Source organism: Oryctolagus cuniculus, chromosome 7 (assembly GCF_964237555.1).
Source record: "Oryctolagus cuniculus chromosome 7, mOryCun1.1, whole genome shotgun sequence".
Classification (NCBI taxonomy): domain Eukaryota; kingdom Metazoa; phylum Chordata; class Mammalia; order Lagomorpha; family Leporidae; genus Oryctolagus; species Oryctolagus cuniculus.
The window spans coordinates 55,681,131-55,694,325 of record NC_091438.1 but is presented as its reverse complement, the minus strand read 5'-3'; the positions used below and the strand labels follow the sequence as shown (position 1 = coordinate 55,694,325).

The 13,195-nt window shown below is 46.1% G+C and overlaps 1 protein-coding gene across 4 annotated transcripts in view; it reads right to left on the bottom strand.

The window, feature by feature from the left end:
* DENND2C (DENN domain containing 2C) overlaps window positions 1-13,082 on the bottom strand; it is an 80,048-nt gene extending 66,966 nt beyond the window's left edge. For 2 of the 4 annotated variants that reach the window (XM_008264627.4, XM_002715749.5), the window contains exon 1: window positions 12,290-13,082. The gene's annotated coding sequence lies outside the window, so the exon portion shown is untranslated. Of the gene's footprint in view, window positions 1-11,870; window positions 12,132-12,289 lie in introns of those variants that run through there. The other 2 variants (XM_070077818.1, XM_051857365.2) reach the window with 2 other exon arrangements.
* Between the last annotated feature and the right edge of the window lie 113 nt (window positions 13,083-13,195).

Here is a 13,195-nt window from a genome sequence, read left to right as displayed (position 1 = left end):
ACAATCTGCTTAGCTCCTCATCTCTTAACAACTGTCAAACTTTGATATGATATGCCACAGTAAAGACGTACAATTTGCTCTAAGTAAACTCTACAATTTTAAAACATTGCTGCTCTGGGGCCAGTGCTGTGGTGTAGCGGGTAAAGTTGCCCCTGCAGTGCTGGCATCCCATGTGGACACTGGTTTGGGTCCTGGCTGCTCCGCTTCCAATCCAGCTCTCTGCTATGGCCTGGGAAAGCAGTAGAAGATGGCCCAAGTCCTTGGGCCCCTGCACCCACGTGGAAGACCCCTAAAGCAGTAATTTTTAAAGGCAAATTGGCTTAGTTTGATTTTAAAATTACAATGATTGTTAAACTGTTGAAAATACTACACTTCAAAAATGCATTTAAAGGTCACAAATAAAACCATTTTTACCAACAGCGGATAAAATTCCCCACACTTTGCTTGACCTTGAATTATATTAATATAAATTTACTGTGTAATGATAACCATTGCTTTACGGTCATGATCAAATTAACCATCACTCTAATTCACATAATTTTCTGTTGTGTTCCATATTATTCCTTACAGTTTAAACAGAGACCGAGGTAAAGAGGATTTTTAGTAAATACTCTTGCGGAGCAGGCTGTGTCATTTCCTCCCCAGCAGGCCCTATTACTAGAGTCTTAATAGATTCTTATTTAATCAGAATATCAAAGCATACAAATAAGCCTTTATATACAAAATTATACTTCAGATTGCTAAGTAACCAATTCAAACATATCCCACACAGCTGGAAGTGATTTGGTTGTTTGTTTTTTTTTTTTTTTAACTCCAACAGGAAAAAAGGAGAAAAGAAAAACAAATTCTTTTTTTTTTTTTTAAGATTTATTTTATTTATTTGAAAGATAGTTACAGAGAGAGGTAGAGACAGAGAGAGGTTTTCTATCTGTTGGTTCACACTGCAAATGACAGCAATGGTCAGAGCTGAGCTGATCTGAAGCCACGAGCTAGGAGCTTATTCTGGGTCTCCCATGTGGGTACAAGGGCCCAAGGAGTTGGACCATCCTCCGCTGCTTTCCTAGGTGCATTAACAGGGAGCTGGATCAGAAGTGGAGCAGCTGGAACTCGAACCAGAACCCATATGGGATGCTGGCGCTGCAGGCCAGGAATTTAACCAGCTGTGCCATGGTGCCTGCCCCAAAACAAATCCCTTTAAAGTGGCAGCAAGCAAAACACACACACAGTTTCATTAATCTGCCCTAAATTTTAACATTCTCACAGATTAAAACCACAAATATATCATTTCTATGCATAGAAACTTGGAAGGAAAAAGTAACAACGATGGGTCTTCATGTCCTCTGCTGTAAACATTCATCACTGCATGAAAACCATGGGAGTGGCCAGCGCTGTGGCTCAGCAGGTTAAGCCACCGTCTGCAGTGCCAGCATCCCAGGTGAGTGCCAGTTTGAGTCCTGGCTCCTCCACTTTCGATTCAGCTCCCTGCTAATGCACCTAGGAAAGCAGTGGATGATGGCCCACGTGCTTGGGCCCCTGCACCCACATGGGAGACCCAGAAGTTCCTGGCTCCTGGTTTCAGCCTGGGCCATCCCAGCTGTTGCAGTCATTTGGGGAGAGTATCAGCAGATGGAAGATCTCTCTCTCTGTATCTCCCTCTCTCTCTTTCTCTCTGCATTTCCAACTTTCAAATAAATAAATAAAGCTTTAAAAAAAATGGGAATCAGTTATCTGAAAAAAAAAGCACATAAATAAAACCTTTACATAATATCACTGGATTGTTATTGTCTGAACTAAATGTTTAAAAATTCTATTTTCAGGCTGTAATTAGGAATCTAACATTTGGAGAGGAAAAGAATTTTGAATTTTCTGGGTGAAAATAGAGTGAACACCTTGATAGCAAGATGTGAAAAAAATTTAGTCCTTTTCAATTTCTTTTTCTTATCTCACCATCATCTACTTAACTGTTCACTCTTACAACTCACTGTAATGCCTATGTAGTGAAAACAAAACAAAACAAAAACTTCATTTTCTTTTTCCACAGGATAAAAATTATTTATTCACATCAGAGAAGGAAAAGATCAAAGATGCCATCCTGTCCAATCCTATGGGAACCAGTCCAGGATACTCCTTCAAGCTTATGCCTTTTACTCCACCAAGGTTTCAAGGCCCCCACTTCATTGAGGCAAACAGATCACTGATTCACTGATTCAGTAAGCAGTACTGAATACTGAAAAATATTTTCAAACATACTGACATTAATCTATTTCTTGGTATCTTCGGTTCCAAATCAGTAAAGGGAATAGTTGTGTATATGAGAAATAAGATGAATGGGAATTTTTCAGATTTTTTTAATGTACTAAAATTTGGAAATAAGAGGTATAACACTTTGAAAAAGCATGATTTTTTTCTTCTCAACTTATAAATCCAAGTTATTTCAAAGAGTATCTCTTAGGATAAGGGAGAGCAGACAATGGCCTGGCTGGAGGCCAAATATGACCCAATGCCTAGTTTTGAAAAGCCTCTGAGTGGTTTCTATATTTTTAAATGGTTAAGGGGGAGAATCAAAGTATAATATTTTGTGATGTGAACATTATATAAAATTCAAATGTTAGTGTCCATAAATAAAGCTTTATTGGAACACAGCCCATGCTTATCATTCATTTAAGTCAGGGGTGGGGAACTGTTTTTCTGCCAAGGGCCATTTGGATATTTATAACATCTTTCATAGGCCATACAAATCCATCAACTTAAAAATTAGCATGCTACACATTAACTGAATTTCCAGTCCCCCCTGTGGTTGCCTTGTCAGGGACAGACTAAATGACTGTGAGGGTTTTATTTGGCCTATGGGCTGGGCATTCCCCAGTCCTAATTTAAGCATTATCCATGGCTGCTTTTTTGGCAGAATTTGGCCATCGTGACACTGTATGGTCCACAAAGTCTAAAATATTTACTATCTAGCCCTTTACAAAGAAAATGTGCTTGTTTAGCATAGTGGTTAAGACACCTATGATCCATATCAGAGTAGCTGGGTTCAGGTTCACATTGAGGCTCGGATTCCAGTTCTAGTGTCCTGCTAATGCACATCCGGGGAGGCAGCAGATAATGCCTCAAGCTCGTGGGGCCCTCCACCCACATGGGAGACTAGGATTGAATTCTAGGCTCCAGCTGGGGCCTGGCCCAGCCTAGGCTGTTGTGGCCATTTGGGGAATGAACCAGTTGATGGAAGAATTCTTTGTGTCTCTGCCTTTCAAAAAAGAAAAGAAAAGAAAAAAGTTTAAGTTTGCCTAGCATCCCTTAGAAGACCACTTACTCTAATGATGCTGCAAATTAGGAAGACAGTTTTGAATTATCTGTTTTGAGAATTCTTTTTATCCAGTAGTGGAAAACTTTTTTTTAATAAATTGACTTATTTGAGAGACAGAGATATAGATATCTAGCCAAAGAGAGCTCCCATCTGCTGATTCATTTCTCAAAAGCCCAAAATGGTCAGGACTGGGCCAAGCCAAAAATGAAAGCCAAGAATTCAATCCAGGTCTTCCACGTGGGTGACAGGGACTCAGTTACCTGAGACATCACCTGCTGCCTCCCAGGACAGGCACTGGCAGGAAGCTGGAATCAGGAGCCAGTACTAGATATCAAACCCAGGTACTCAAATGTGGGAAGTTGGGACTGGCGCTGTGGTGCAGCAGGTTAATGCCCTGGCCTGAAAAACCAGCATCCCACATGGGTGTTGGTTTGAGACCGGCTGCTCCACTTCCAATCCAGCTCTCTGCCATGGCCTGGAAAAGCAGTAGAAGATGGCCCAAGTCCTTGGGCCCCTGCACCCACGTGGGAGACCCAGAAGAAGCTCCTGGCTCCTGGCTTCCGATCGGCGCAGCTCTGGCCGTTGCAGCCAACTGGGGAGTGAACCAGCAGATGGACGATCTCTCTCTGCATAACTCTTTCAAATAAATAAATAAATAAATAAATTTTTTTTTAAATGTGGGAAGTTAGCATCTTTGTTTTTAAGATTCATTTGAAAGGCAGAGCATCAGTAAAAGAGAGAGACAAATATTTCTCCATCCACTGGTCCATTCCCCAAATGGCCACAACAAAGCCAGGGCTGGACCAGGCTGAAACTAAGAGACAGGAACTCTATTCATGTCTCCCACATAGGTGACAGGGTCTAGGCACTTGATCTTCCCTGGGGCATCAGCAGGAAACTGTACAGGAAGTAGAGCAGCAGGATTCCAACCGGTGCTCTGATATGGGATACCAGCATGGTAAACTGTGGCTTAACCCGCTGCAACACAATAGCTGCCCCCCCCTCGCAACCCCTGCCAGCAACATAGGCATCTTAACTGCTAAGTCAAACAGCTGCTCCAAATCTCATTCTTTAAAGAGAAATATGAGTTTTGGAAATGGCTAAGATATTTAGAGCCAAAACTATATAAAACTGGTATCATGATGAATCAACCAGCAGACATCTATTGATAATCTAAATTTATGGAAGATAATTTTTAACTTTTTTAAAAAAGCTTTATTTGAAAGATGAAATAACCAGGGGGTGGAGATGGGGACAGAGAGAGAGACAGAGAGATCTTTCATCTGCTGGTTCATTTCCCAAATAGCTGCAGCAGGGACTTGGTCAGGCAAAAGCCAGGAGTTCCTTCCCAGTCTCCCATGTGGATGCAGGTACCCAAGCACTTGGGCCACCATCTGCAGCCTTCACGCGTGCATTAGCAGGAAGCTGGCTCAGAAGTGGAACAGCCAGGACTCAAACAGATATTCTGATATGGGATGCTGGCACCACAAGTGGCAGGTTAACCCACTGTACCACAACGCCATTCCTCATTCTTTTTGTTTGTTTTTTTAAGTTCTATCTCTGATTTCTAGGAGCTAACAATCTAGTGGATCAGTTACATGCTTTCATAGCCTTGAGTCAAGGTAAATGGGATACAGATGCCATGCAAATAGAAAGCATAGAAGAGAAAAGAAAAACTGTATAATAAAGCTAGAGATCTACTTTCTCATGGGGCTGTGAATTTTCTATGAAAGAGGAACTTCAGGGGTGGATGTTCGGCCTAGCAATCAAGAAACCAGGGTAAGATGCCTGCATCCCATACTGGAATCCTGGGTCTGACACCTGGCTCTAGCTCCTGACTTCTGCTTCCTCCTGATGCACACCCTGGGAGATGGCAGTAATGGCTCAAGTGATTAGGTACTGCCACCTACATGGGAGACCCCCAGTGAGTTCTCAGCTCCCAGCAACAGGTGTTGTGAGCATTTGGGGAGTAAACCAGAGAAGGTAAGCTCTCTGTCTCTTTCCATCTCTGCCTCTCAAATTAAAAAAAAAAAAAAAGAAAAGAAAAGAAAAGAAAGGAAAAAGAAAAGAAAAAGAAAAACAGGGCCAGATTCCCATATGGGTGCCAGTTCAAGTTCCAGTTGCTCCACTCTAGTCCAGCTCCCTGTTAATGTGTCTGCAAAAGCAGCAGAAGATGACCCAAGTGCTTGGGTTCTTGCACCCACTTGGGAGACCTGGAAGAAGCTCCTGACTCCTGGCTTCAGCCTGTCCTGGTCTTGGCCATTTGGGGAGTGAACCAGCAGACGGAAGACCTCTCTCTCTGTCTCCTCTCTCTCTCTCTCTCTCTCTAACTTTGCCTTTCAAATAAATAAAATACATACTTTTTTAAAAATAAAAAATAAGGGGCCGGCACTGTAGTGCAGTAGGTTAATCCTCCGCCTGCGGCACCGGCATTCCATATAGGTGCCAGTTCTAGTTAGTCCTGGTTGCTCCTCTTCCAATCCAGCTCTCTGCTATGGCCTGCGAAAGCAGTAGAGGATGGCCCAAGTCATTGGACCCCTGCACCCACATGGGAGACTGGGAAAAGGCACCTGGCTCCTGACTTTGGATAGGCCCAGCTCCGGCCATTGCAGCCATTTGGGGAGTGAACCAATGGATGGAAGACCTTTCTCTTTGTCTCTCCCTCTCATTGCCTGTAACTCTACTTCTCAAATAAATAAATAAAATCTTTAAAATAAAAAATAAAATAAAATAAATTTTTTTTGACAGGCAGAGTGGACAGTGAGAGAGAGAGACAGAGAGAAAGGTCTTCCTTTTGCCGTTGGTTCACCCTCCAATGGCCGCCGCGGCCGGCGCGCTGCGGCCGGCGCACCGCACTGATCCGATGGCAGGAGCCAGGAGCCAGGTGCTTTTCCTGGTCTCCCATGGGGTGCAGGGCCCAAGCACCTGGGCCATCCTCCACTGCACTCCCTGGCCACAGCAGAGGGCTGGCCTGGAAGAGGGGCAACCGGGACAGAATCCGGCGCCCCGACCGGGACTAGAACCCGGTGTGCCGGCGCCGCTTCCAATGGATGGAAGACCTTTCTCTTTGTCTCTCCCTCTCATTGTCTGTAACTCTACTTCTCAAATAAATAAATAAAATCTTTAAAATAAAAAATAAAATAAAATCTTTTAATAAGATTAAAAAAAAAAAAGAGGAACTCCAGTAGTACTTCAGGCAATAGGTTTTTTTGTTTATTTGTTTGTTTTTGTTTTGTTTTTTTGACAGGCAGAGTGGACAGTGAGAGAGAGAGACAGAGAGAAAGGTCTTCCTTTTGCCGTTGGTTCACCCTCCAATGGTTGCTGCGGCCGGAGCACCACGCTGATCCGAAGCCAGGAACCAGGTGCTTCTCCTGGTCTCCCATGCAGGTGCAGGGCCCAAGGACTTGGGCCATCCTCCACTGCCCTCCCGGGCCACAGCAGAGAGCTGGACTGGAAGAGGAGCAACCAGGACTAGAACCAGCACTTATATGGAATGCCGGCGCTGCAGGAGGAGGATTAACCTAACGCACCACTGCGCTGGCCCCTTCTGTTCACTTTCAAAGCCAACTTTTTAGTCCTATCAACTTCATATTATCATTATCTGTCCTCTCCTCCCCACCCACATGACTGCCTTCCTATTCCAAGTCCTTTTCTTATCTAGACTATTTCAACAGCCCCTAAATTGTCTCCCAATCTCTTGCCTTTCTCCATCCAACCCAGTTTACACACCAAACCTTCCCCATATTATCTTTCCTAATTACTTAAAATCTTTCCCTGGCCTTCCATTGTCTTTAGGATCAAGTCCAAAGTTCTTAGCAGGATACAACAGTCCTTCACCACTTGGCACCAGAAGACTTTTTTTTCTCATTTTCTGAATCAAAACTTTTTAATTACCTAAATCTGTATGTTATCTTAACATATCTTGCACTTAGAAGTATTAAAAATGTATTTAACAACATATTATATAGTGAAATATTTTACCAAACTGGATTAATCGCTGGTTTTATCACTCCAAATTAGGGGAACTAAAACCACACACTTACCTAGCAATTTCAGTGATCCTCATGTGATCAGGAGCCAAGCTCTGAATTTTCTATTTCCAGCTTATTTCCAGGCACCTTCTCCTTTAGTCTAATCACCATCTCCATAACATGCCATGACTTTTAGCAACAACAGACTACAACACATTCCTCAAACATACCATATACTTTCACCTATATCCCCGGTTTGCATTCATGTCTTGTTTCCCTGGCCAAATCAGAAACTCCTCTTCATCTTTCAAAACCAAATTCAAATACGGTGTGTTCTCTCTAATCCTCCTTCTTCCCACATGTAGAATTATTCTGCTTCATCCGTGTTCTCATTAAACTAGCTATCCCCCTGCGATGGCTCTTACCACACTGAAACTGTAGGAATTTACTTATGTATCTGGCTGCAACTATCTTGAAGACAGAGACACATTTTCTTTCCTCCAGCACTTAATGTATTGTCTAAAAACGTGTATTTTTTTTTAAATATTTAAAAACTTATGGGGCTGGCACTGTGGCGTAGTGGGGAAAGCCAATGCCCTGCAGTGCCAGCATCCCATGTGGGTACCAGTTTGAGTCCTGGATGCTCCACTTCTGATCCAGCTCTATGCTATGGCCTGGGAAAGCAGTAGAAGATGGCCCACATCCTTGGGCCCCTGCACCTGCATGGGAGACCAGGAGGCTCCTGGCTTCGGATCGGGCAGCTCCAGCCATTACAGCCTTCTGGGGAGTCAACCGGTGGATGGAGGACCTCTCTTTCTCTCTCTACCTCCGCCTCTCTGTAACTCTGCCTTTCAAATAAATAAATAAATCCTTAAAAAAAAAAAAAAAAACTCTTACTGAAAAATAAGCATCTCTTATGGCACTAAGATAATGCCAAAACTGTAGTCTGTAGTTACAGAGTCACCAAGAGCTTGGAAACAAAAAGAATCCCATGTTATTCACCAGCAGAAAAAAACATGTTCATACGTACAAAGTATAATTAAATCGTAGCTTGTACATGTCTTCATCTATATCTTACAATACCAGTTTCTTTCTTACATTCTTCTTGAAAAAGTTCTTCATAGAACTCTCTTTCAAGTGTCGCATGTCATGTGTATCTCACTGGCACAATTTGAAACTCATTTTGCACAGAGGTTAAGATCAGAGTCCTTGGAGCCTGACTGATCTGAATCTTTCCTCTGCTACCAAGCTGCCAGATCACAGGCAAGTTATTCAACTCTCCATGCTCTCCATGTGATCTTAATAACAACATAGAGGCCGGCGCCGCAGCTCACTAGGCTAATCCTCCGCTTTGCGGCGCCGGCACACGGGGTTCTAGTCCCGGTCGGGGCGCCGGATTTTTCCCGGTTGCCCCTCTTCCAGGCCAGCTCTCTGCTGTGGCCAGGGAGTGCAGTGGAGGATGGCCCAAGTGCTTGGGCCCTACACCCGCATGGGAGACCAGGAGAAACACCTAGCTCCTGCCTTCGGATCAGCGTGGTGCGCTGGCCGCAGTGCGCCAGCCGTGGCGGCCATTGGAGGGTGAACCAACGGCAAAAGGAAGACCTTTCTCTCTGTCTCTCTCTCTCACTATCCACTCTGTCTGTCAAAAAATAAAAAAAAAAATTAATACATGCAGTGCATTTAGAACACTGCGTGGTTCGGAGCAGGCCCTAGTCAATGCTATGATGATCACCAGCTTTTTTAACAAATTTACATGAGATATTCAACACTTTATAATATTTACTTTTCATGTTATCTGAAAGGCAGAGAGAGAGAGAGAGAGAGAGAGAGAAGGAGCAAGCAAAAAAAGAGACATTCCATTCACTAGTTCACTCCCCCAAATGTCCACAAGAACCAAGGCCGAGCCAGGACAAAGCCAGGAGCCCAGAACTCAATCCAGATCTTCTTTGTGGGTGGCAGGGTCCCATGCACTTGAGTCATCTTCTGCTGCCTCCCAGGGTGTGTATTACCAGGAAGCTGGGATTGGAAGCAGAGCTGGGACTCAAACCCAAGCACTTCGATGTGAGATGTAGTCATCACAAACAGTAACTTAACCACTGGCCATACAGTTGCCCCATCATCAGCTTTTAAGATCACTTTTTTTAAATTTATTTTAGTTCACTTGCTACAGTCTAATTGTCCAGATGGATAAAATTATACGTTGCTCATATGTGAATAGAATGTAAGCGCTAAGACTGTGCCTTGGGATACAACAGGTGTTTGATAAATATCGTGACTATAAGGCTTCAGATTTCCATGATCAGCAAGTTACAAATCATAGCATATTTTACATAGAAAATACATGCTTAAAACTGGTGTTTTAAAGAACTTTCAAAACACCTATTTTCCACTGAATTGTAGAAAACATGTTAAAAAAATTTAAGTGTCACATAAGCTATATTCACTTGTAACTTTCCTTCTACTACTCAATTTAATTTGATCTTGATATCTAATGGTCTAAAATTCTTGCTTGCAATATAAGACTCACTATGGACCATTTAAAAGTAATATATGGGGCTGGCACTGTGGCGCAGCGGGTTAACACCCTACCCTGAAGCACCGGCATCCCATATGGGTGCAGGTTCGAGACCCGGCTGCTCCACTTCGGATCCAGCTCTCTGCTATGGCCTGGGATAGCAGTAGAAGATGGCCCACATCCTTGAGCCCCTGCACCCATGTGGGAAACCTGGAGGAGGCTCACGGCTCCTGGCTTCGTATCAGCACAGCTCCAGCCGTTGCAGCCAACTGGGGAGTGAACCATCGGATAGAAGACCTCTCTCTCTCTCTTTCTGTCTCTCCTCTCTCTGTGTAACTCTGAATTTCAAATAAATAAATAAATAAATCTTTAAACAAACAAACAAAAAAGTAATATATAGGGTGGGGCTGTTGCTGTGGTATAACAGGCAAAGCTGCTGCCTGCAGTGCCGGCATCCCATATGGGCGCCGGTTCTAGTACCATCTGCTCCACTTCTGATCCAGCTCTCTACTATGGCCTAGGAAAGCAGTCAAAGATGGCCCAATTCCTTGGGCCCCTGCACCTCCGTGGGAGACCCAGAAGAAGCTCCAGGCTCCTGGCTTCAGATCAGCGCAGCTATGGCCATTGCGGCCAATTGAGGAGTTAACCAGTGGATGGAAGACCTCCCTCTCTCTCTACCTCTGCCTCTCTGTAATTCTGCCTTTCAAATAAATAAACAAATAAATCATTTAAAAAAAAAAGTAATATAGGGTGGGAATTTGAGATGCCAGATGGAAAACTTGCACCCCATATCCTAGTACCCATTTGTTTCCCAGCTCCCAATTCCAGCTTCCTGCTACTGAGGACCCTGGGAAGTGGCAGGTGATGACTCACATAGTTGAGTCCTTGTCACCCAAGATGTGGATTGAGTCCCTGGCTCCTGGCTTTGGTCAGGCCCAGTTCTGGCTATTGTGGCTATTTGGGGTGTGAACCAGTGGATGGAAGCGTTGTCCTATTCTTTTTGCCCTTTGAATCATTTTTTATTAAACATGATTTCCAGCTTTAGAAAACTGCTTAATGTCAATCAAAAAATTAATATTCTTCTTTTATTTCTGTATTTAAAGAATGTATTGGGCTCTCCCCCCGACACATTTGTTAAAAATCAAACCTGAATACAATTACAAGTTTAATATGAAAAAAAAAGAATGTATTGCCAGTTCAACACACATATCTAAGATTAATGAAAAGTCAAGAACACAAAAAGACACAGTTCTTATATTTCCTGGTTTGTGCCTGGGAAACTGCTTCAGAACACATCTACAAGTATGCCCAGCAGAGGCCTGACGGTTACAAACTACTATTCGTGTTCTTATTTACCATGTTACCCCCCCTCCAACCTATCTCACACACACCCACAGAAAAAAAGGCAAATATCCATAATAAATCCTGTACAAAAAATACAGCTATGTGTTTCTACAGTAACTTGGAATGACCTAAATCTTCCTATTAGCAGTCTCTCAGTGTACAAACAAAAACATAAAGTCCTGATTTGAAAGTCAGCTTATTAAACCAGATATCTTACACTTATTTAGGTTGACCGATACCAAACTTGGTGGTAAATGATTCCACAACAATGTATATGAGCTATTCTAGAAAATGTCATCCATCAGTTAAAAACAGACCACAGTTCAAACGACGCTGATTGTGTGAGAAAAGAGCTGAAACAACTTATTTACATAGTAAACAGAAATTCAACACTTTATCTGAAACACTGCAGGTGAATCACCAGCTTCAGGTAAAGGCTTACAGAGCGCCTACTGCCTACTACGCGCCAGCCCGCCCCAGGTACACGGTCCAGTAACAATGCCTGACTAGCCCTGAACGCCGCGGCTCGGCTCTCGACCCGGGGGCGACCCACAGGCACGGGCTTCCCAGCTTTGCAGAACGCAAGCACGGGCCCGGAGGAGTTAATCTGACGAAGCTATCACATCTGGCAAGTGGCTCGCGGCCCAAGCCTCGGACTTGACTCATAATCTACTCATCTTCTGCCACACTAGTTACTCCGATATTCTTAGGTGTTTCCCCGTCAGATCGTTACCATTCGAATCCTCCTTGCCATCTTTCAGCACGGTGCTTGTCAGACTCTGTTAAGATCCGACACAAACAGATCCTAAGAGCCGTGTCGAAGTTCAAGCGCGCCGGCGAAAACGCCGTCCCTCTTCCCGGCTTCCCGGGAGCCTCAAGCCGCTGCGAGGGCCGGGCAGGAAACCCGCGGTCCGGCTCCACCACACCCCCCGCGCGGCCGAGCGCAGCACCACCCCAAGCCCGGCGTCGGCGGCGCGTCCCTGGGGCGCCGGAGGTGCGGAGCCAGCCCGCGCGCGGGCCCGACTCCCTCAGGGCCATCGGACGGCTCTCGGCAGCCCGGCGGCTCGCACCCGACGCCCATCGGCCACGCCAATAGCCCCAAGTGGCCGAAACTGCGGCCTCAGACCCCGCCCCGGGTCGCCTCGGTCCTACCTGCCAGAGGCTCGACGCTGCCTCCGCCGCGGGGCTGCGAGGCTCGCGTCCTCTCCGCCGAGGGGCCACCGTCCCGGCTCCCACTCGCTTCGGCTCCGATCCGCCCACGCAGGTCCGGCCGAAGTTCCCGCCCTGGCCCCACCCCTGCCCGTCGAGGACCACTTCTTATTGGCTCCTGTTCCCACCCGTCACGCTCGGCCCGCCCCGGGCACCGCCCGGGACCGTGGTGAGGGGGAACCTCCGGGTCCGGAGCCCGCGTCCCGGCCAGAACCTTGCCCAGGGCCTTGGTGGCCGCGACTCTGCCACCGTCGAGCGGCCGAAGCCTGGAGCCAAAGCTCCGCCGCCCACCCCGTGCCACCCGTCAAGGCAGGTCAGAGAGCGGCGGACTTGAGCTTTTACGTGGCGGTTGACCGTCCACGGCTACCCACGAAATAAAGCCAGCTTAATCAAGGACTGCAGATGGCACCTCAGTCGAGGAAACTACGGAACTGCGCCTGCCGCCGGGCCCAGCAGCCCTGCCGTCTGCAGTGGAACAGCAGCGCCGTTTCGCTGGGCGGTCCGCAGGAGCAGAAGTTCCTCGGGCCATAGCACTACGGCTCCAGCGTGGAAACGCAGATGCTGATAACGCTGGGAGCACCCGAGGCTTGACAGGGTGCCCTGGGCACGCCCTGCCCGCCGTGGCCGGCCGCGCGCTCCTGCTGAGGTGCGTGCGAGGCGCCCGGTTGCACCAAGGCTGCCCGAGAGGAGCCTGTTTCCCAGGCGTTCGCTCACCGCCCCGCCCACCTCACCGCACCCTCTGCGGCTGATGACCCAGCTCTTCCCACATTTGTTCGCACGGAGGCACCAAAATAGTAAGACTTCCAGAAAGAGAGGTGTTGGGTTACACATCGCACCCGCCTCTCACAG